The sequence below is a fragment of the Ambystoma mexicanum genome, chromosome 8 (assembly GCF_040938575.1).
Source record: "Ambystoma mexicanum isolate Mex_15411 chromosome 8, UKY_AmexF1_1, whole genome shotgun sequence".
Taxonomy (NCBI): Eukaryota; Metazoa; Chordata; class Amphibia; order Caudata; family Ambystomatidae; genus Ambystoma; species Ambystoma mexicanum.
In genome coordinates, this window is record NC_090929.1 from 460,516,496 (window position 1) to 460,541,600 (window position 25,105).

The window sequence follows — 25,105 nt, forward strand, 5'->3', positions numbered from 1 at the left end:
GATCCTCCTGAGAACCTGGGCGAAGAGCCCTCTCTGCTCGGGGGGATGGCCCTTGTTCCTGAACAATGCTATCTCTGAAACGAATTCTAGAGAATGGAGTCCCCTCCCAAGGGTGACTGACTATGCTGAGGCTTTCTTAAGGTTTTAGTTAGTCTACCAAGCCTGTGGTAAGAAGTCGGCAGAGTGCATGCCCAAATCTTTGCTTACCAGAGAAGTCTGCCTCTCCCCCTTTAATTGATCCCAAGGTGGCATCTTCAGGGCTTTGTAAGTAATATATTCCTGGTCAGGAAGATGGGCAAGGGGTTACAGACCTGTAATCAACCTGAGAGTGATCAACACTGTTTTTGTTTATCATCACTTCAAGATGGAAGCCATTGTAATGTTGAGAGATGTGCTAAGGCCAAGAGGGTGGCCAAGGAGCTTACACTCGAAGGACGCATACCTGACAGTACCTGTTTTCAGGATGCACAGGAAGTACCTTTGGTTCCTGTGGTAGGGAAGAGAATGTACATTTTCTTGTTTGCCTTTCAGTCTCTCATCAGCCCTTTGGTGTGTCATGAAGTTGTTGAGGCGGGTGGAGGCATAGCTGAGAGCCAAATGGCTGTGCCTGTTCATTTATTTAAACATTATTTATATCACGGTCAGATCCCAGCAGGAACGCATTATGCAGATCATAGAAACAATAAGCCTTTTTGTAAAGGGCGTAATTGAAATTCAGATTGTGGATAGTTTGAAATAACAACTACTACGTTTTATTCTGTAACAGTATTCTGCTAGATGGATTTTTTTTCTAACTTCTTCTCATTTTCTATTTTCTTCTAAAAAAGTAACATATCTACCCACACTTCCAGACGGAATTAATGTGGATTGGGACTTGAGTTGTTATGAATGATAATGTGGAGGTAAATGGGGATTATTACACAATGCAATATACTGAAAATCCAATTAGTTCATTATTTCTTGTTAAGGTATTTGCCAATTTGAAGGTATATTAGACAGTTTTGCCACTGTTCTTTTGCAATAACGTCTTGTGGAATCGCATGATTAACAGCTGACATTTATATAGACTGACATTATTTGTTAGATTTTTTTTACTGGAATTAAGTTACTTTTATAAGGTCAGAATAGTCAAGATGGAGCTCGCCAGTGGACACACTCCATACCATATTGTTCTTTCTAGTTGTTATAAGTGCCACCGTTTTCTGGGTCTCTGATCAGCATTTCCCTTAAATGGGCTCTGCAGTATTATAGACAAACATTTGTTGGAAGCAGGTTGTGTTGTCTGTACCCTTCTCGACAAGCATTTGTGGTAAGTTAGTTTACATTTAGATATTGAATACATCTGCACCAGCTCGATGTTGAGTTCAGAGCACATAGTGGCCTCTGACTATAAATCTTTTTTGTAGGTTATGCAGATTTCAAAAACGATTTTGGAGCGCTGGAAAAATTGAAACAGGCAAACAGCTATACAGGGATGTTATTCAGATTTCCACCTCTCGATGGATTTTAAAAACAGTGAAACTTTTCTTGATATTGTCAAATGAACCATACATTGCCACAAGGTTAGCAGACAGGAAGGCATAACAAATATTTTGAATTTAGCTAACTCTTTTCGGGTGATTAGTTCGTTTTATATTTCTGTAAAACTCAAAATTAAGCGAGTCTCCTGTTCTCCTGCAGAAGAGTATTATACTCGAAACGCATTGAGCTAGAGACTAGTTCTTGCAGGATACTCTACGTGGGTAAACATCTCAGATTATAAATAGTTACTTTATTTTGGTTAGATATCGAAAATTGCATTTGTATGCTTTTTAGCTCTTCACCCTATATATTTATATGTTGTGCTATCTTAATGATTTCATTACAGTGGGTCTCGTGAGAATAAGAATATCTTTGCAATATCATTGTGCCTTTTTCAATAAAATGATACACTTTAAATATTTGTTTATAATTGCTTGCTAATTATAGAAAGAGCTGTCTATGATTTGTTGTATATTATAATTAAATTCAATAAGATTTTTTTGTCAAAAGCTTTTGAAAAGACTCACATTATCTATATGGATGATAGAATAACTAAGGAGTGTGCTACCCTGATACTACAGAGACATCTATAGGACTTTTTAATCAACTGACGTATTATCAGGGCCATTGGCTGAGAGTCCTTAAAGGGGTAGTTCACTCAGAAATTGTATTAGTCCAATTGATTGGGCATGTATTTTCCAATGCATCTTACCTTAGTTTTTCTCACTTTTACACATGTGAAAACGATGGATCCGTAACCACCATCTTGTGTTAATCTTATTGGTTGATCCATCACCCTAAATTCAAGTGCCCACACAGCAGTAATTCAGATCACCGGCCCCTAAAGCTGACAACACTAGACGCTCACACACATTTTCACAATGACAATGCACATCTCATGTCAACGTTCTCTGTGCGCAATCTATGGATGTGTCTCCATGGAAATGCCAAGACGCCTCTTTCCTAGACAAGTGTAAACAAACACTTTCTGATCACACAACTTTGGGAGTTTCTTTTTCCTTCGTGTCAGTCTATTTCTTTTCGAGCCTCCCTGACTTGGTTCTGCTCTGTTCAGCTGTCTTCCAAGTATGACGCACTGAGAACCGGTACTTACACTGCCTAAGTAGTCACTTTTTATTTAAGCATTTCTTATTTTATGATCAAATGTCTTTACCAAACCATATTTAACTTCTACTTTAACATGGCATGTCCTTTTCATGTGCCTTGCAAACTTTCAAAGTTTGAGCCTATTCATCTTGACCTTGCACAATGGGTTTTGTAACATGGCTGTTTCTTCGTTTGTCTTTCTTTAAAATTGAATTTTGATGTAAAACCTATTTTCGTTACTATATACAAACAAAAATTGTTTAATTTATCTCACTGTTGATTTTGTACTTCTTCAGCAGTCAGGTATTATGGCAACAATTCAGCCCTACCAGTACGAGCCTCAATATTCAGAAGAGGAAATCCTTGAAAGAGAAAGAAGCCGAGAACATGGGGAATCAGATGAAAGTCGTGGCCATCAATCACCGGAGCCTGAACCCAGTCGCATGGAAGATGTTTCCACCTGGTTTACCTGACATCATTGTGAGGTTTTGCCAACTGTGGTGGGGAACTGCTGTTGCAGAGAAAACTCTGGCTACTTGGCCTACATTGGTGAATAAGACACACTACCGCTATGCATTACTGAGCTGCATGCCTTCAGGGCAACCTCCCTTACATGATCTGTTTTGCAAATGATGATTTATCCTTATGCACGAACTTTGAGCTACAGTTCGCCTTTGTAATCCAAGTAACCAGTATGTTTACACCATATATGTTGTGTGTTTGACAACCGTGACGGCTACCATTACATGTTGTTTCCCTACATCATTATAACTTTGACGGATCACTGACAAAAGAATTTTTCTGCAAATTGAATACATTTCTCTTTTTAATCTCAAACCAAAGTATTCATCATTAGATTTAATGTCCGAACAATTACGTTTCTCTCACTTGGAAGTTAAAAACAATATTTCCCTATCTCCCAAACGGTTTGTGCTGGTATGGGCGTTCACATTTAAATTCATCCCTACTTGAAATCACTTTGCACAAATGCCTTACATTTTCAAAGGTAGTTCAAACAAAATAAATGCAATTATTGGATTAACTCAAGTAAACTATTTCTGTATCGCTTACATAGGTAGTACAGGCTTGTGGCTTATCATGCTTTTACATGGTGGATTCATGGAAGACTGTGATTTTGCATTCAACGAGTAATACCTGTCTGTGTGGTTCAAGCCATTCATGAGAAATTCCCCAGTGACTACGGTCAATACCGGGGATATATACAGAGAGTACCTCAACTGCAGCAGTACAATTTGGTTTGTTATTGCCATCCACTTTACCAAATTAAAAAGAAAAAAAAAAGAATTAATATGAAAATCTGTTAGAAATGCTATGGTGCTGAATACTGTGTATACCTCAAAGGGTTCTGTGGCACAGGGACAATTGTCTGCATGTCCCCCCCCAGACCCAGTTTCTCCAGACTCCCCTTTGAAGATCCTGTCCCTTCAATCAATTTATCTCTGTGTTCTTTGACTATGTTCTGGGTTTATTGCGCTCCCCTCATCCACATCCATCCCCACTCTGCTATCAATGGCAGTTTGCACCTGTGGCTGTGCGCTTGCATGGCGGCTGGGTGCATGTGAATGTTCAAGGTGCTATATATCATGTACACCTCAAAGGGTTCTTTGGCACAGGGACTACTGGCCTCATGGCCACCCCAGACCTGGTGTGTCGCCATACTAACCTTTGAAGACCCCGCCCCTGCAATCTGCATATCTCTGTGTCCTTTGACTATGTTACAGCCCTATTGCGCTCCGCTCATCCACACTCATCCGCCCCCTCAGCTATCAATGGCAGTTCGCAAATGTGGCTGTGCGCTGGGAACAGGGCTGCACTGGCGGGATTGAGGAGGTCAAACATTGGCATAGAGGGCTGGTAGGTGTGAACGAACACGTCAGACATTCACATACACACCCACTTCTGTAAGCCTTTATAAACACTGTGGAAGTTACCAAGAAATCATCTCTGAATTCAACAACAGATATCACCATCTATCCACTTTTTACCTTGCTTGCTGAATAGGCTCATCTGTTCTTCTAAGTAACAGTTAGTCAACTATTACTACTGGTTTCTGTAGTGTCAACATTCTCTGCTGGGACACTTTCTATTGCTTTATACTCAATGTACATCCTATTCTCCTTTTAATTTATTCCAAAAGACTTCACCATCATCAACCGGCCTATGTATTTTTATCTCAGGAATTAGCACATAACATTACAGAGTATTTTTTCGAAATGTAATCTTTCGTAGTGCATGTTTTCAATGCATGTTTGCTTTAGGTGGCATTTTGTATAATGTAAAAAAAATGAAATATCACAGCAATGTGATTTTTGATTTACTCACTGTGATACTTTTTAAAAATAAATATTTATTTATATTTTTGAACAGATCATAAGGACAATCAAACAATGCCTTCATGTATCGTATTTGGTTGCCTTAATATTAGCCATGCCAAAAGTCATAGTACAGTTATGCATGTATTTCCAAAGGATTTAAATTTAATTAGAACATGACTGTTGAGCTGTGGAGTTCCAGTTTCCGAGATTGAAAGCCGAGCCAAGGATGTCTTGGATGATGTGAGTGGCAATCGATTCTGCGCCTGCAGCCTGCACTTCTCAGAAGATATGCATGGACCATCAAAGTACACAAAAAACCGTTGCCCCAGACTCATTCACAAATTACTTCCCAATGCTGTTCCAACTGAATTTAAACACACACGGACCCAGGTGAGTCGTGTATGCTGAATTTCTAAATGTATTTTACTGTTTTCTAAATGTGTCGGTATAATATGTCTGATAAATGATCACTCAATATATTGAAATAGTCAGTGCACAGGTAACATAAAAAACGATTTTGAGTTTTTTGGGAATATTTCCATGGATATTTTAGTACACAAGTTTCCTTCGTGACACAATGTACTGTGGTTTATACATTTTTCGCTTTAGATTACTTTATGAATTCCTACTTTAGGGATACACTAATATTTCAGTGAAGTGGGAGCCTTTCAAAATGCTTAGATTGCATCCTTTATAAATAGATTATTTTGTCAAATGTGTTAATTATCATGTCTGTCTTAACGTAGACCATGCTGATGGAAGTACAGACTGTTACCATTGAGGAAACCACAGACACGTCCAACATCCAAATGATGAGGTCAAGCGAGTTGGACTTAAACTTATTGTATAGCTTTTGATGTGGTCTGAAATGTTCTATTGAACACTGGTATGAATATATACATTGATTAAAGGACTGAGATTCTACATCAACCACTATTCTGTAGTCAACAACAACTGCACACACCTTTCAAGTAATTTTTTTATACTAATGCTTCAGATGTGACTACACAAAATATTGATATGGTCATCTTCAACTAAAAACATATTGATGATTGTTATGTATAATATTAGCTTTTGATACAAAGTGGCATGTAGGCTTGTATGTCAATATCGACCATCTTTTGCATGTAATGTTTTTTTTGTTTTTTTATTTAGCTTTTTACATCCTTATTATTACAATTACTTTGATATAGGGGGATGCTGGAACATCAACAATGTACTATTCTTCTACTGCAACCGGTCTGGTGGATGAGTTATGAGAAGTGAGACTGTATTGAATTATATTAATAGTTGTTGATTAACAACATCTTGTTTAAATTTAAAATAAGTGTTATTAGTTTCATAAATTGGAATGCTGTCAGCAAAGTGCAAAGCATTTGATCAACAACCTTGATGTATTTATTGCAGAAACACGTGCAACAATGAAAGTAAACCTTCCCAAAAACGTACTTTGTTACTAAATAACATGGACCCTTTCACTATATGAATGGTGTATGTTTTTGTTCATTAACTTTAGCTGCCTAGCAAAAAAAGTAATCGGTTAAAAAAAACCACTAAAACGCCTGAAACGCGTCACAATTTAATCACTATGTTTTGCAGGATGATCTCACACCAACTCCCTGCAAAATATCAGAAGTTTATTAGGTATAATTTCAAATATGTCTTTTTAAAATGTTACATGTACACAGTATTCGACTTGTAAAATTGTAATCGGATGACTAACCGTATCTTTTTTCAAAGTTTAACTGATATTGTAAGGTCGACACTCATTAAATCAACTTTCTGAAGATGTAGTTTGTGCGATCAAAGATTTCAACATTAAATTGTTTAACAATTGAACCATTTTTTTTATTTGTTATGTACAAGGAATGCACTACTGAAGCAGTCAAAATTGAAGAGACACATGGACCAGAGGTATACATAAGATATTGTAAAAAATCAGTTATCCATTTTACCTTTCATGTAATATTTTATATGTTTTTATGGTTTGCATAGGGAAATTTGGTTATATTTGTAGATATGTATACATGATTCTTGAAATGGAAGAACAAATTGCATGGTTTATACATTTACAAAATGTTGTTTTTCAGGTCGGCAAATCAAAATTGACTGTTGCAAGTTCAGAGGTTATTTTATGGATATTACATTTTGAGGTTGTGATTCATATATTCTGTATGTGTGCTATACAGTAAGCACATTTCTTTTCATCGATTAGAGGCCTAGGAGGAAGAGGAGCATAAGGACTCAGACAACAACACACAAACTAATGATGTTGCTTACCAAACCAATGTCTCTTTGGAGCAGTTACATTTTGAGGCTCAGCATGGTCTTCTCAAGAGTCAGAGTCAAGCACTCCTTTCCTACCAATACCTGGTACACCCCAGAGCTCCATACCCTCCACTGCAAAAAACAGGCCAGCAACCGTGCCTGGCTCACATTCCCCTCCATGGAGAACAAGGCCAGATTTGACTCCAATGCCAAAGCCTACAAGGATGCCATCCACCTCGCCAAAGCATCCGCCTACTCCTCCTGAATTGCTAACGTAAAATCAGACACTTGTGAACTCTTCCGTATCCTCAGAGAGCTAGAGTCTCCTGCCCCTCCTCTGTATCCAAAGATGATGCCTGGTGCAATAGCGTGCAGGAAGTACTCTTGGACAAAATCTCCCTCCTTCAAACCAGAATCCAGCTCAAAGTGTCAACCTCAATGCCCTGCCTCAGTTCCACCTCCCACACCTATACACCTGCGCATCACCCCCTCTTCAAATGTATCCACATCACCACCCAAGAGGTTGCTTCGCTCCTCAACAGCCCCAAGCCCTCCATATGCAAAGCAGGCATCTGCCCAGCTCCACTTATCAAAGAATGCTATGAGCCCCTGATCCCTCTCATCAGTGCCACCGTCAATGCATCATTGGACTCCTGCTCCATCCCATCCTCCACCAAAGAAGCCTGGATCACCCCCTCCTGAAGAAACCCTCCCTGGACCCTGTCATCCCTGCCTATCACTTCCCATTCCTCTTGAAAACAATAGACTGCGCCACCTATACCCAGGTCCAAGTTCACCTAGAAAAACACCATCTTCTCAGTCACCATAACCAGCTTCCGCCCCAATCACAGCACTGAGTCTGCCCTCCTGGACCTGAAAAATCAACTAGATGATGCCCATGACTCTGGCAACCTGTCTCTCCTGATGCTACTAGACCTATCTGCAGCCTTTGACTTGGTTGACAATTCCATTCTCTGCAACCACCTCTCCACAGCTGCCTTATTCTCCCCCGAAACCTGCCAGTGGATTTCATCTTTTTTTCTGACCGCACCTCACGTGTCTTCGCGGCAACCCCTCCTCCACCCCCACTGCCATCAACTGTGCAGTCCCCCAAGGCTCATGCATCTCCATCATCCTCTACAAGGTCTTTACCAAGCCCTTCTTTGACCTCCTCGACTACCACCAAATCAAATATACCAACTACGCCAATGACACCCAGATCCTCACCCCTCTACGGCCTCCATCACCAAGACAACGCCAAAATTAACTGCATCTATGAATCCGTTCATGTTACGCTCACCTGGTATCCACAGGGACGCCACCCAGCCAATTGGTCGCTGATGCCCTTCTCAATGATTCCCTGGTGCGGTTCTTGGTGGAATTCCACCTGGAAATGAAGACTATGTTTAGGATTGGACGGCCAAGGTAAGCTTTCCCCCTACTCCCTTGTGATTTCAGCCCCTCCGGGTTCTCTTCTCACCTTGTTATCGAAGTTGGTGGGCTCTCCGTCCTGCTTTCTGGGCAGGGGCACGTTGTCTTTCGTGGGCGCGTGCGGTCCAGTTACTTCACTGACGGCAGCCCAAGTAATGTCTTTCAGTTAGGTCTTATTGAGATTTATGGCGTTGTTATTATTGCATGCCTTTTCTATGTTCGATAATGTCTCTTTTTATTCTCCCTTAGGTGCAAGGTGCGTCCGCTTGGCGAACTGGGTAGGCTGATTTTCACCGGTAAATGATGGTGCACAATAGCGCTATGATGCGGTAAGTAGGCGCTTTGCACAGCGTGGCGATGTCTTGTCTTCACTGACCTGTGTTTTCTCTTTTTCGTAGGTCGCGGTGGGCTCCCAGCGCGGGTGGAGTTCCGGAGCTATACCGTTCAAAAAACAACCAGCCAGGTAAGTCTCTAAGCGATTTGTGGTTGAAATATCTCTACTACCTTCTTTAATGATGTCTTTCTTCCTTTCTCAGGTCCTTCGATCCGGGCGGCGAACCCTCCAAACGGAGCTGCCCAGGAGCTGCGAGCAGTGAAGAATGGAGATTGCAGGTAAGATTCTGCTGCTAACGATGTTCTTTGTTTTTTCTGCAGGTCCGGATCTTGCCAGGCTCGTGAGAAGCTGGACACGGTGAACGTCACATTGCTAGTAGCAAAGTAACGCAAAGCGTGTTGTCTTGTTCGGGTGTGGTTTAAATAGCCTCTGCAAAGTAGTCCAGGTAAAGTAGTCCCTAGGCCAGCACAATCAAAACACTATACCGCATAGCTTGGTTCTAGGAATCAAGCTATGTGGATGCCTCCATGTTGGCTGAAAGCCTAAATAAAGTAGTTCCTTAAGCAGATATCTTTCCCAGTTTATGAGCCTGGCGCCAAAAGCGCCAGGACTGGCCCCAAGAAGGCCTGTCAAGCGGATGCCAGGCCTTATTTGCGATCCGAAGTCTGATTCCACCTGGCCAATGGGCTTGCCAGTGGGGATCAGGGCTGAGGGTCGTGACAGTTCAATTTTGGATTCCGACCCATGGGTTTTGTCTGAATGATGATAAAATGGAGCTCCTTCTTGTCGGCAACCCAGCCCACCTAGTCAACCTAGAACCCGAATATTCCCACTTCACCATTGACAACAGCACTGTTTCGGTCTCCCCAGTTGTCAAAACCTTGGGTCCACCTGGACTTTACTCTCTCACTCACCATACATGTGAACTCCATCACCTCCTCATCAGCAAATATCACCAAACTCATCAACAGCTGCTTCCCATACCTCTCCACCGACAATTGCATCAACATCGCCCAAGCCACCATCTGTTCAAAGCTGGATTACTGCAACTCCCTCCTAGCTGGCACCTACAAAGGTAACCTGCATAAACTACAAACTGTTCAAAAGAATGCCCTCCGTGCTGCCCTGAGCCCAAAAAAATCAGACCCCATCTCTCAAGCCAGGAGAGATGCCCATTGGCTGCCAGTGGAGGACTGTGTCTCGGGGACGTCATTTGATCAAAATGTCTGGGGTAGCGGAAGTGACATCACACGACCCTTGACATCTGATGACATCACAGAAAGAGAGTTGAGTTACACACTGCACAACCGCCTGCAATGCTTGACCACTGTCAAGCAACAAGGTACCACTGTCAAGCCACGGTCGCTGAAAGAACCAGAGATGTCTAGATCAGCACTTCAGAAATGCTGATCAACCCTGAGATTTCAATTCAGACCCCGAGTCGCAGTGAAGGCCAGCCTGAAGCCGTTCGCCAGGTTTTGCTCACCAAACCATTTTGCCGCCTGATACCCGCCACTGACTCCCATCTCGAACTCTGTTGCAGAAGCCTGAAAAGCACCCTGAAGCTGACCTGATGCTGTTGAGCACCAAGAACAACTACAGCAAGAGGTACATTCTAGTTCTGTCCCCCTGGTCCTTTCCCGATGGCCCCTAGAGACATTTTAAGACCCGTTCTATTTTTTTGCTGAAGCCAAGAAGTCTTGTAAAAAAACTGTTGTGATTATTAACCATACCAACTCCCCTCCTGTCAGTATCCAGAGTGCATCCCTTTCCTTCTTAGGAATTGTCTGTTCTCTGCATTCCTTTACAGGGTGGGCTGAATTTAGTAGTGTTACTAGATTGTCTGTTGTGATAATAATAAAGTAGATATTTGTATGCAACCTTGACTGGACACTCCTTTTATCATTGGGTAATAATTGTATTTTCGCTGTGTTGCAAATAACCAACCATCCACAACCTTTAGAGAAGATAAGCCTGCTGTTCCATCCACTTTACCAAAATTGAACAAGGAGGTTTACCATTTTTTTGGCATGCTTGTTTAATCGAATCTGTTTGGATCCATTCAGTTGTGGGGCTGATTAATGGTTTAGAAATCGATATTCACCTATGGAACACTGGTACCCCGGAAATCGATTTGTCACATTGGTGGCAGGCGGTTGGTTCTAGTTGGAGACTTGCACACAGCTTAGTCACCCAACAATACAAGTACTGTTGCAGTCAATGTTTAGAACACTGCCAGGTATTTGTTAATAATCATGGATCTTGACACAGAGACTGTGAAAGGAATGAGAAAATATGTCATATGCATCCTATTTCAAGAGAGGGGACTTCCCCACTGCACCAGGATGAATAAACCTGAGCTCCTGATCAGCCTCCAAACTTGGGTAGAAGCTAGGGAGGCTGGGTAAGAGACCCCAGGGGACGAGCTAGGCCCTGTGTAGCCGAATAGAGAAGACTTTCCACAAGGGGTGGTGAGGATGGCGGGGAAGACAACCTGAGTAGTATTTGGGTAATAATGTATGTTCGCTGTGTTGCAAATAACCAACGATCCACGACTTTTAGAGGAGATGAGCCTGCCGTTCTAATCAAAACAGGAGATGGGTGAACCTCTACTTTGCTGACAGAGAGAAAGTAGCGAATATAGTAAGAACACAAATCATGTCAGCGGAAAAAGAAAACAAATTGTAAAGGGAACCAGCAAACGATCAGGGAAAAGGGGGGCCCAAATATTCGAGATCACAGATCAAACCAAGCAAAAAAACAATTAGAAAATATGATTATTTTATTTAAATTTCATTATTTGTTTAAAACATACATATTAAACCTTGTTCCAAGCTCATATTTAATATAAGCATATTGTTTGTGAAGATAAAGTGCATAGTCAAACAAAGTGCTTATGTAAAAACAAGACTGTCAATTCAGTCGATAGTAACATGGTGCTACCGAGCTATCTGGACACCAACCTGGATGAGGGGTATCACCCAAGTGGTGGTCAGAGGCTACGGATACCTTTACCAATTTAAGAAAATCCACAAATACATAAACAATACAGTAATGATTTCCTCTAAGACTAAAAGGTGTGCCGTACGTCAACTACTAAGCTGTCATGACCCAATATATAACACTAGGTCTGACATGAATGAAAAAAGTAGTTTCAATGGTGCGGAGCATCTAAGCTGTTTCACGGTTGATGCCCATCTTCTTCAGGATGGCGCACTCTCGTTAGGATGGTTGCCACTTGAAATTTTGATATGTAATATACATAGGACAATAGCAAATTCGGATATAGAGATTATATAAGCTGAATCCATAGTCTCGCCTAAAACATCATAAAAAGAGGAGACAAAAAACAAAAAGACACAGTCAAACAAACCCATAAATGATTACATTACAAGCTAAAAGCCAAATAGACAAACAAGAGTTATCTGTAAATAGCGAACAGGAGGCCCCCCTCCCTGTGAAAATGTCCAGAAAGGACCCTTGTACTTGTGTGTGGGAGAAAGAAGGTTTAACAATTGAATTGCCAAATTACCATTGTCTCAACAAAAAGTTGGTCGCGTCTTCCCGAATGTGAATCCTAGGAAATAAATGTAGACCAACAAGGCAAGTTCTCTACAAAATAGAATTGCAAAAAAACAAGAACAGGAACATGTTATAATGCGGGAGGGGCAATAAATTGCTGATGGCCCCTCCAAAAGGCAGGGGTAACACGTAGAACGGCAGCCCCTCCCAAAGTAGCAAGTTAAGAGAATTTTTGTGAGTAAAAACTGGATAGACCGAATTCAGGGAGCAGAGGATTTACTCAGAGAATGATACTCACCTGAATGGTGGTAAGCAGAATAAAATAGAATTCGGCCTCAATGATGTATCGCAATCAGCGATTGAAAATGACACATCTTCCGAAATGTGCCCTACCAGGGTAGAATAATGTCCAGCATAGTATAATTAGCTTGCAAATAGATGCAATAATACAAAAAGATAATATAAGCCACTGTTTGAAGATACTTGGCCGTAAATAATGCATGTATTGTATCTGGCCAAGCGTACCCCATAGCGTGGTTATAATTGGTGCACAGACCTACAGGCTAATGGCCAAACATAGCCAAACTGTGTGTCATTGTGTTCCATAAAATTGAAGTAATGGCAGTGTAGACACTGCAAAAACCACAAGTGGCAGGGGATTAGAGAGCCTATCAATGAAAGGCAGCAAAAGCTTCCAAGTTATTTCGATTGGCATAATGTTGCAACAACACGCAAAGTGAATAGGCGTGATAATCTGGCATGCCGAAAGTCCCCAATTGGGGCTGAAAGAGATGCGAGCAAACGCGGATCGCAGATGACACCGCAGCTGCGCATAAATCTCAGCATATGGCCAACCACCTTTCAATGGCTGTTAGAGCCCACACCGACCCGACTCACCTTCAACTTGCGGACGAGCAGTCCTTCGAGTAGATCCTGCAGCAGAGACCAGACGGATCTACCGCAACGTCTGCGAGGAAGGTTTAAATACCCGAGGGGGCAGATCGTGGCGTCCTACGTCACGCGTTGTAATTCAAATGTCGGAGCGCTAAGCCGAAAATGCCGTCGCCAATTTATAGAGAGTAGGCAACTGTGTCCAATGCCGCCTTTGGTTAAAACTCTGAACAGAGTTGTTGTAGTTAATGTACTGACAAATAAGAGAAGAAGAAGAAGGAAATGGAAATAGAATGTCGATTTGAATTAAGTGAAATCACGGACTATTGGGTATAAACGGCCGGAACTGCAGTGTATCTACAAGTCAGGCAGTCAACGAAAATGGAAAAAGTAATAGTGATAACAATGATATCCAGAATAATTACTAGTGCAAGCATCTAAAGAAAGAAAATACAACCTTAACCTAACCACCCAAAAGCGGCCAAATTGGATCAAAAAAGCTAACACCAAAAAACTGAAAAACTGAAATAAAATGAACCCTTGCAAAGGTACATGGGTGGATAAAGCAAGGTGGATACACAATTCCCACTGGAAGGGGGGCCAACCCACAGAGAGTTCAATACCTAGACAGATCGATAAGGAATTGCTGCCCACTCTTCCTGGGAGTTCAAGCCCACTACGTGGCTTTGAGTGTTGTAGATCCACCAGTGCTCTCGAGTGGAAAGTCTGTTGCCAGAGGCATGAGGATCAGAGCCTCTTACTTGTTCCAAGGCCCACCAGAGTAAATCATCGCAACCATGATGATGTTCTAAGAAATGGGTTGAGAGTTTCACACGTCTAGACGTCTTACCTATGTAGGCCTTGTCGCAGGGACATGTAACAGCATATATTACGTTCTTAGAGTTACATGTCGTATGGTCCCTAAGGTTCCATACCCTGTTGTTGATATTCACAGTGGTAGTAGCTGTAGTCGACCCGCAGTGGCAGCAATGCCCACATGGAAAATGACCATGGATTTTGTTCATGCCCCACTTCTCGGTAATGGTTTTGGGTCCTGTTTTAAACGAGGACTTATCGGCTTTAGATAAACAGCTCTTAAGGTTTTTACCTTTTTTAAAAGCAAACATTGGAAGATCCAAATCTGAGTTGTTCAACTGTAATAGATGCCAATGTTTGCTAATTGCTTTCTTAAAGGCCGAGTGATGAGTGTTGTAAGTCATCGCACAAACCATTCTAGACTGCTTGGAATTGTCACAAGTATTCTTAAATAAAAGGGCCTTGAGATGCTGGTGGCGTGCCCTCTTGCGCGGTTGGTGCAATACATAGTGGGGAGATCCTCGATCTGCAAGTCTACTTTCAATAATATCAGCCTGGTTGGAGAATTCTTTTTTTTCAGTGCAATTACGCCGTGCCCTTGGAAATTGGCCATACGGAATGCTAACTCTTAAGGATTGGGGGTGGAAACTTTCGAAATGAAGGATGGTGTTTCTGTCCGTGGGTTTACGATATAAATCTACTGCAATTGACCCATCCTTAACTTTCAACAAGAGGTCCAAAAATGGTATTGTCATGTTGTCAACAGTCATGGTGAATCGAAGGTGTTCATTCAAAGAATTCATCCATGTCAAGAAGGTTTCATGGTTTCCCATAGTTTTGTCCTAGATTATTATAATGTCATCTATATATCTTCGGTAGAAGATAATAGATTGAATGTAAGGATTGGATTTGTCAAAGATAGAAACTTTCTCAAAGGCCCACATAAATAAAGTAGCATAATTTGGAGCAAAAGAGGCTCCCATGGCGGTACCCTTGATTTGCAAAAAGAAGTCCTCCTTGAACCTGAAAATAGTTCTTGGTTAGCACAATTTCTAGAAGTTCAAAGAGGAATTCGCTAGGGACCTGCTGGGGGTCGCTTCTCATATCCAAGAAAAATGTAATAATGGGCAGAGATTCTGACTGTGGAATGTTAGAATATAACGACTCCACATCTAGAGTAATGAATAGGTTAGTGGCAGTGTTAAAAGGTAAACCCTCCAAGTGTACAATGGCGTCCGTTGTGTCTGCCAGGTAGGTTGGAGTGTCGGCAGCAAGAAGTTTGAGAAAGAAATCAAGATACTTACCCAGCGGCTCTAATATAGAACCGCATAAAGACACTATCGGTCTTCCCGGTGGATTCAATCTATCCTTGTGGATTTTTGGGAGAATGTAGAAGAGAGGAGCTCTGGTACCTTTAATGGTAAGGAATTGAAATTCCTTAAGGCTCAAAATGTCGATGTCACGTGCCCATGTGGCCAGGGCAAGAATCTCATTCCGTATGCTGTCTGTAGGGACCTCTCTAAGTTTCAGATAGAAGGAAGTGTTGTTTAGTTGTCTCATAACCTCGGAGTCATAGTATGTGGAATCGCAGATCACCACCCCTCCCCTTTATCAGCCTGCTTGATAACGATGGAGGGGTCTTCTTTGAGATTTTTTAAACATTAAACATTTTTTAGAAATTGTATGACCTTTTGTGTTTAGCATCAACTGGAGTGGAAACGATAGAATGAAAATCGTGAAGCACTGACTGCTCAAGAATAACGGTTTCAGGAGAGACCATGTTTGAATTCGGTGTGAATATGGACTTCAACTGGAATGGTGTGTTGTACTTTTTTTGCACATAAGGATTGCTGGTACCAAAGTCGTCTTTAAGAAGGACCTTCCGGAAAAAGTTCCGGAGTTTTATTTCTAGGTCCATCTGGCTAGGATTTTTAATGGGGGTGAATGAGAAGCCCTTTTCTAGAATAGCAGTCTCCTGTGTAGAGAGTGTTCGTTTGGAAATATTATGGACGGATGATGGTTTGTTAGGAATATTTACCGCTGGTACGCCTTCCTCCTGGTCTGGAATCCGTTTTCTATAGGTGGGGGCCCTAGATCGGTTGGAGGAAAAGGGAGATTCGGTGGAGGGAACACAGGGTACGGTCACTGGGGGGCGTGCATGGGCATCTGAGGATATTGTTGAAATTGCCAATTTTGGCGTCCTCTTCGCTCTCTGTACTGGCCTCTATTCCAAGGGCGGCCTCTCTGGCCTCATTAATTTTTATTGTGGAAGGAGCCACTGCGATCTGAAGAACTATCAGAAAAAGTGATCCTTTTTCTATAGTTCTGCTGACCTGAGTTAACCAAAGTTGGATCATGCCATTGTCCAGGACCAAAATAGTCTGGACTTAGATATGGATAAGCCTTTTCTTTGGAAAACTTGGAAATATCCTTTTTAAGCTTTTCCATTTTTTTGGTGGTGGTTAACATGATAAATTCCTTTGTATGTTTGTCTATGAGGTCCAGTTTTTCTTTTATATTCAAGATGGTGGTCTCAAGTGCAAAGGCTGCTTCGGCCTCGTCTATCTCATTGCCTACTACAATGCTTTTTTTGAAGGTGGTATTGATGGTCAATAACATCCAAACCCTACTACATTTGGTGTCTATGGCTGAAAAAGTAGTTTTATACTCTATGTCATCGGTGAAGAGGCATGGTTAATTTCTTACTAGTAGTCCCTGCGGGATAATGTTTTTCTTTAGATATTCGGTAAGTAGATGCCCATGTATTTCCGTTCTAAACTTATTTTTCCTAAGTTTAAGGATGCTGTCGCTGGTAATGCCTGCACCTGACTCTTCACCCGCTGCCTGGATGAGGGAATCAAAGAAGGAGGGTACCCGAATCGCCTCGGCTAGTTGTTCTTCGCTGAACGAAAAAACATTTCTGAAGCGGCTTCCTTTCTCCCACACACAAGTACAAGGGTCCTTTACGGACATTTTCACAGGGAGGGGGGCCTCCTGTTCGTTATTTACAGATCACTCTTGTTTGTCTATTTGGCTTTTAGCTTGTAATGTAATCATTTATGGGTTTGTTTGACTGTGTCTTTTTGTTTTTTGTCTCCTCTTTTTATGATGTTTTAGGCGAGACTATGGATTCAGCTTGTATAATCTCTATCGCCGAATGTACTATTGTCCTATGTATATTATATATATCAAAATTTCAAGTGGCAACCATCCTAACGGGAGTGAGCCGTCCTGAAGAGGATAGGCATCAACCGTGAAACAGCTTAGATGCTCCGCACCATCGAAACTACTTTTTTCATTCATGTCAGACCTAGTGTTATATATTGGGCCATGACAGCTTAGTATTTGACGTACGGCACCCCTTTTAGTCTTAGAGGAAATCATTACTGTATTGTTTATGTATTTGTGGTTTTTCTTAAATTGGTAAATGCTTCCTTAGCCTCTGACCACCACTCGGGTGATTCCCCTCAACCAGCTTGGTGTCCAGATAGCTCGGTAGCACCATGTGAGTATCGACTGAATTGACAGTCTCTTTTTTACATAAGCACTTTGTTTGACTATGCACTTTATCTTCACAAACAATATGCTTATATTAAATATGAGCTCGGAACAAGGTTTAATATGTATGTTTTAAACAAATAATGAAATTGAAATAAAATAATCATATTTTCTAATCGTTTTTTTGCTTGGTTTGATCTGTGATCTCGAATTTGTGGGCCCCCCCTTTTCCCTGATCTTTTGCCGGTTCCCTTTACAATTTGTTTTCTTATTCCGCTGACATGATTTGTGTTCTTACTATAAGTCTGCCGTTCCATCCACGTCACCAAAATTGGACAAGGAGGTTTATAATTTTAATTGTATGCTTGTTTAACCCAATCTGTTCTGATCCATTCTGGTGTATTAGTGGTGTGGGGCTGATTGATGGTTTAGAAACCGATAGTCACCCCTGCACCACTGGTACCCCAGATTTTGATTCGTCACTGCCATCAACCTTTTTAAGGCTCAATCCATGACTACGACAAGTCACACATGTTCCAATTAACTACACCTGAACAGGGAAATCCATTAGGCACACACCAATTCCTAAGAAGCAGCAATCAAAAACCTCAGATGCAGACCTTTAGGGAACACGTGACCCAGGGGAGGAAACCGGGTGCTGTTAAAACCCACTGGCAGTGGGAAGCAGTGTGGGTAGTGGAGTAGAGGCATGGCAAGGGGTGTGGAGGTGCAGAGAGAGCTGACGGTGCAGGAATATTTGGAGGTGCAGAGACAGTGAATGGTGCAGGAGGAGGTGAAGGGGCAGAGAGAGCGAAAGGTGAAGTGCAGAGTGAACTAAAGGAGCAGGTGGAGGGGGAGAAGCAACGTTGGAAGAGGTGACCATCGAGCAAGAGGAGGGGAGAGAAAAGAGATTGGATGTGTTAAAGACCAAGGAGGGGAAGATAATACAGAGGAGGATGAAAACGGTGAAAGGCTTAGTTATGAATGGCCACATTTATCTTTCATCTAAAAATGTGTGCTATTCGGTACTTAGGTTGTCATGTATGTCAGCATTGTACATATGTGGTGGTTTAATTCGCATTTTATTCATAACATTAGAAGGGTGATTTATTGTAGTTGTAGACACTGCAGGCCGCTCGGTTTCTTATAGTATTCTTCGATCCTTGTGCCAGAGGGTTTCTTTAGCCGAGTAGCTCCCTTGACCTTAATCATTTTGTTTAGATAATTTATCATATTGAGTAAATCATCAAGAAAAGGTAGTGCTCGCCTTATTCTCATATCTGTGTTTTAAATACATTTCTTGTAATTACATTTTACAATAAATAGTATATAATCAGATAAACCGATATATGCTTGGTTAAAGTAATGTGCTCTTCCTATTTCTAAATTAATTCACTTGTGAATGTGATGGATAGAAAGAAGGAAGTGGAAGATGAACAGCCAATGCTGGCTGTTTCCTATTCTCATGTGATGTGTGATGCATTATTTACAAGGATTGAGCATGCCAGTGGGTCTCCCCTCACTTCAGGCACATCACCCCAATCTGTATTCTGCTCCCTTAGCACCTTTCATGCCGCTTTGCTGATGACTTCAGGTGAAGGATTCCATGCAGATACCTGAGCGAGGGGGGGGGGAGCTGATCTGAGCCCTCAGTGGAGGGGCAAGGGACAACCCCTGGGCCATTCGAGTGTCCCCAGGTTCACCAAGCCAGAGCATCTGCATTCGCTTTGCAGGCAACGGGCAAAGGCCACAGGCAGGGTAAGACAGAAGTGGGAGGCAAACCCAAGCTGTCACCGGATCCTGTGAAAGAGGTAAAGTCATCATTTTGACATAGAAGCAGAAGCATGCTGAAGGGTGGCCTGACACTGTGACCCTTAACACATAAATGACTGAGGCGGTGCCTGTCCTTTGTTGTCTTCACTTTTTATGTTGCCCACTGGCCATGTTCCCGCTACACCTGAAGTGACTTAGTGTCATATCTTGTCACTTCTTGTTGTGCATAACCAGTCTAGCCATAGAATACCCCAATGAACCAGTATCCCAATGCCCAATGGGTAAAAAGCCACTACTGGCACCCGCTCTCTTCTTGCTTTGTCCATATGATAGAATCAGCCATTACCTATACTGGAGGTGAGGCGGGTATGCCATTGTCCCATTACCAGCCCATTGCGGCCATATATATCTCCCCTACACTCGTACACGTGTTGTGTAGTCTGCTACAGTGATACCAGGTGGCTCAATGCATTTGCTAAAAGCATTCATTGGGCCATGAAAGTGACTTGGGATCTACCGCTCATCAATGGCACACGTGTCATTTTGAGAAAGCGCGACTGAAGCCATGCCAACAGAGGGTGACGGCGAGCAACTCCTGCAAAGGCACTCATATTCAGTAAGAAGCATTGTGGACAAGGCGGCTTGGCTGACAGATTTACCCCGACATGTTTGCACTTCACCAGGAGCCACTGGGGATTACAGAAATCACAGCACTTAGCTGATCAAACAATAGCAATGAATCACTTACTGGAATGGGGCAAGGAGGGATGCCACAGCTCATGTTGACAATGGCTGATGACACCCAGCCTGCTCCCTGGCTTTGTTTGCACGCAGAGGTGCCAGGTAGTTGGCAACGGAGTTTGGGTATAGATCAGAAGGGCTGTGTACATTCTTGTAAAGGTGAATGTACCAGGTACTGGGTTTAGTTAATCCCTCTAAGGGTCATTATCAGGGGTCACTATGTTTGTATTTCTGTCTGGATATTTCTTGTGCTATCATAAAGGTAACTAACTGCCTGCAGTCTCATCGGATTTCTGTATTTACTAGCCTTAACCGAACTGCTGTGGACAAGGCTGGTTTTATGCCGATGTTTTTAGATTTTCTGCCTTGCCGTTTGGGTTTTATTGCAGCATCTAATTTTCAGCTGTGCAGATGCCTCTGTTCAGAAATTGGGAGTAGGCTTGCTAGACGCTGAGAGGGAAAACCCTTACGGATATTGTTGCAGTTGGCATATTGCTGAAATCTCCATCTTGCCCGTTGCCCTTCAACATGTTTCCAACATCCAGGAAAAACCAAGGCCATATTGAACATCACAGTTCATTGCGGTCCAGTGGGCACAGAGCACTAATGTGTCTTTCTTGTCTCGAAATCTTTGCAGAACATTGCAAACTTTGCCAAGTGAGTGCTACTGAGCCCAGCAAAATTCTGAAGAAATGGCTTTGTGGTTTTTGTATTTGTATTTGTTTTATTTGTATAGCGCAAACCAGGCCCGCAGGCAACTGGGCGCATATCATCAAGAAATAGTTACAACATTGCAGGAGCATAGTACAAAAGCCCAAGCATACAGAAACGATACAAGAGCAAAATATAAAGCATAGGCAAACAGGACCAGTGCGGGTTAGCTAGTCATACATAACCAGATCTGGGAAGTCAGCTATTCAGAAGACAGTTGGACATCAGAAGTGGCTAGCCAATGTTTAACTTTGAGTTTAAATAGGTTAAGAGATGAAAGATGTCCAATAGTGAGGGGTACAGTGTTCCACAGTTTGGCTTCCAGGACTGGGAAACTAACCCCTCCAGCTGTTTGTAGCTTGAATCTGGGGATTGCGAGGCTTTGGTTATGGGCAGACCTGAGTGCCCGTCGCGGGATATATTGAGTGAACCGTGAGGCTAACTAGATAGGTGCTTGGTTATGAATGCATTTGTAGGTAAGTGCAAGTGATTTGAGTGCGATCCTTTGAGAGACTGAAAGCCAGTGTAAGTTCTTCCTGGTTTCAGAGATGTGTGCTGATCTGGGGATGTTAAGGGCTGCTCTGATAGCGTTGTTTTGAATGATCTGGAGTTTATTGAGTTGCACTGGGTAGTGCCTTGGTACAGTGCGTTACAGTAGTCCAGTTTGGACGTAACCAGAGTCCTCGCAAGGGTGATGCAATTCTGTGTAGAGAGGAAGGGGCAACAGGCGATGATCAATTTACATGTGTAAGCTGATGCGGTCGCAACTGCATTGGTTTGTCTGTGAAGTGAGAGTGTAGAATCTAAGTAGATTCCCAGAGTTTTTGTATCTTTGGATACTTTGATGGGGTTGCCATCGATGTGGAAGGAACTGAACAAAGGGTTCAACTTGTTGAGTCTTTGTTGAGTACCTAAAATTAGGTCTAGAGTGCTAAATGCTGCATTGGGGCCAATAGTACGAGCATGTTGTGTAGGGAATCCGGGAAGGTGAGATAGGTTTTGGTGCCTATATTTGAGACTCAAACCCTGGCTACAGATTATTTGGAGACATTATTTCAATTGTATTTATTTTGGCTGATACATATGAAATACCATACTGTCAATATTCTGTAGCAAAAAGCAAGCTTTTGATCTAATTTGTTTAGCCACAATGCATTGCTCAGGAGCTCTGAACTGGTAGTGAACATCCTGTAATGTCTACTCGTTTGTGCTATGAAATTTGTGGTTAAGCCAACATGACTTGTTGTAATCCTACATTCCTGGGAGAAAGGGTTTGTTTCTTGCTTTTTTAAATCCACCATAACATTAATGGTGTGCACTAAACATACCTCAATGCTCCAACCACAAGAATGTGGGATTATACTGCACTGATGATGCCTAATGAAGGTGAGACACATACGTGTGTGGCTGTATCCCTGCGAGCTGTCTGTTTTGGGTTGATAAGGCAATGTATAGGAGTTTTGTCCTATAAAACAAATGCATGTTGGCAATCAGAAGATGGGTTTGTGATGGATTTGTGACCCATCTTCCATTTATTAGCCTAAATGGTACACATTATGATGCAATGATTAAACATGTTTTTGACTCACTACTGTCTATTGAACCGACTCAGGTTCTTATTTTCATTCCCAAATTGACCTTATATAGTGATACTGCTAGCCAATCATTTCCCAAGACATTAGAACCCTATGTAACGTTCAGTGTTTGATAAGTTACAATAACACACAGATTTCTAGGTAGAGTCGATCCCTAAGCTTAAGAGAAGCTACTTTTCAGTCAGGTTTGTACAAATGCACAGGTTTGTGTATTTTATTTTGTAGCCTGAAATCAGTTGCTCAAATCCTCCTTCCAGATTTCATGTTTTAGATTAGAAATTACATTGGTTTCTAAATGTCAAACTACAATATTCTTGATCAAAGTTTAGGGTATTTGTCTACATAAGAATCTTGATAATAGACATTTGTAAAATATTGTCTAGCTCATTTTTAAGCATGAGATATTCAAAGCCAAAATTGCGGTTCATATGTAGCATGGAACATAAACTACCAAACACTATTTGGGATGTCATTCTTCTCTCAGTTAAAGGTAATCCAGTATTACTACTCCTGAAGAAGGCCCTGATTCTATTGTAGTTTAGCATAAACATTAATGGAAACATCCTATTAAAAATAAATCAAAGCTTTCTCGTATTTCTTCCCCTTGATTGGATCTTTGGCATTGCCCGTTGACAATTGGTCATTTCCTGTTGAGACTCATGTTAAAATGCCACAGCCATCTCTTTTCCTTGCACTCTAGTTGACAGAGGGGGAACTCCCTGGGTTAAATATTTTGATGAGCTGTGTCCTGTGTCTTCTAAGTGTCTTGGTGTTTAGGCTCTTCAATACCTGGAGCATTGGTAGAAATTCTTGATTTTCTGGAATTATACAACAGACTATTTATCTTTTCTTTACATATTTGTACAGTGCCACATTAAAAGACAATCACAATTGCAATTGCAATCATTCTTGCTTACATGTACATACCTCTTATTGTGAATTAGGTCCTAGATACAAGTGTACAAAATCGTTTTAGCTGCTATACTCCGAATCACCTATATGTATGGGATACTTCTATTATTCTCAATGAAAATTTCAGATGGCATATTTTTAATTAATTTATATGCACCCTTGTTTCTTCTGAACTACATATCATATCTTTTCATTAAAATTCATTACACTGTGGGAGATATTTTATCAACAATAGTGACCAGGTTTTAGGATTAAGAGAAAAAACGCATGGAGACTTTGTAATATATTGCGATAGATAGAAATAGATAGGGAATACACATAGGCATATCAAGATAGTGCCCAGAGATGCCACATTGAGATAATGGACCTTGTAGAGGTAACGTTCCCAGGTCAAAAGGTAGGGTTTCTTTTAACTCATGGAAATTCACCTTGGCAGCCAGGCAGTGGTTTCCTTCATTATGTCAAAGCTGATGAAGTTTCCTTTGGATCATTTCCTATGTGGCCTCTATCATTTGGAACTATTGTTGTTCCCCTGTTTTTTTTTTGTGTTTGAATTTAATTGCATTGCAATTTTTACAAAAGGACTTACGTACATAAAACAAACTCCACATCCACTACAAAAAAAAAATCACAGTTAATCATGTTCAAACAGTTTCCATCCTTAGAATGTTTCTGACTTTCTTGGTTTATGTGTTCTTAGGGAAAATGAGAGTGATCGGTGGGTAGACTTTCCGGATAAATCGGACTACTGCAATCACCCATGTCGTAGAAAAGCCACTTATGAACGCGAGCTAACGTTGGTCATCATCCAATGTTTGCAGGGAGTGAAAAAGAGGTGTTAAAAACTGCTGACGTTCTGCAATCAAACCAGGACAATCCATCATCACATGATGGATTGATTCTTTCTCTGTCTCGATTTTACAAAACTGGCAGCCAAGTGATAGGTTCAGTCCTCTTATGGTTAGGATTTCATTGGTTTGAATTAGGTTGAGACGAGCTCTCATGAACGTGTCCTTGTAACGGCGGTCTGGAAATTTGAGGAGGTAAGGTTGTAAGTTATTTAACTTCAACTCATGGTGTGGTGTTTATTTAACCATTTTGGAGGCGTTTGCCTTCTCCAAAGTTCGGATCCAATCTGCACTGAACAGCTTTTCCTTTACGCATGTTGGATTAGAGATGAGATCTTCTTCAGAACAACATAGGTCTGCCAAAGTTGTCTTAAGGTGTGTAACCCAGTAGGACAGACGAGTCGACGGATTGTTCATGGTTTCTCTGTTGATTAGGCCCAGCACCTTCGGACCATTCGGTATGATTATTTTCCAAAACAGGGATAGCCTTTTCCAATCCACTGCTACTTGAACCGATGATAGTGACAATTCTCGACGCAGAACATCAATCTGGATTGAATCTGGAAGGTTTAATGTTTTTTTCCACATGATTGATTCCAGGCGTCCCCAGATCTCTACAGGGATGCCCAGGATACCATCAGTACCATATGTTAAAGATGGGATGATCTTCCCCTTGTAAAACATTATGGCAGCTGCCAGAGAAAATCGACCAAATTTAGTGTCCATGATTTTTATTTGGCTAGCCAGTTGTTTAGCTTTAGTTTGAAGGTCTTCTAGGAACAGGGTTTCTACCAGACTGTT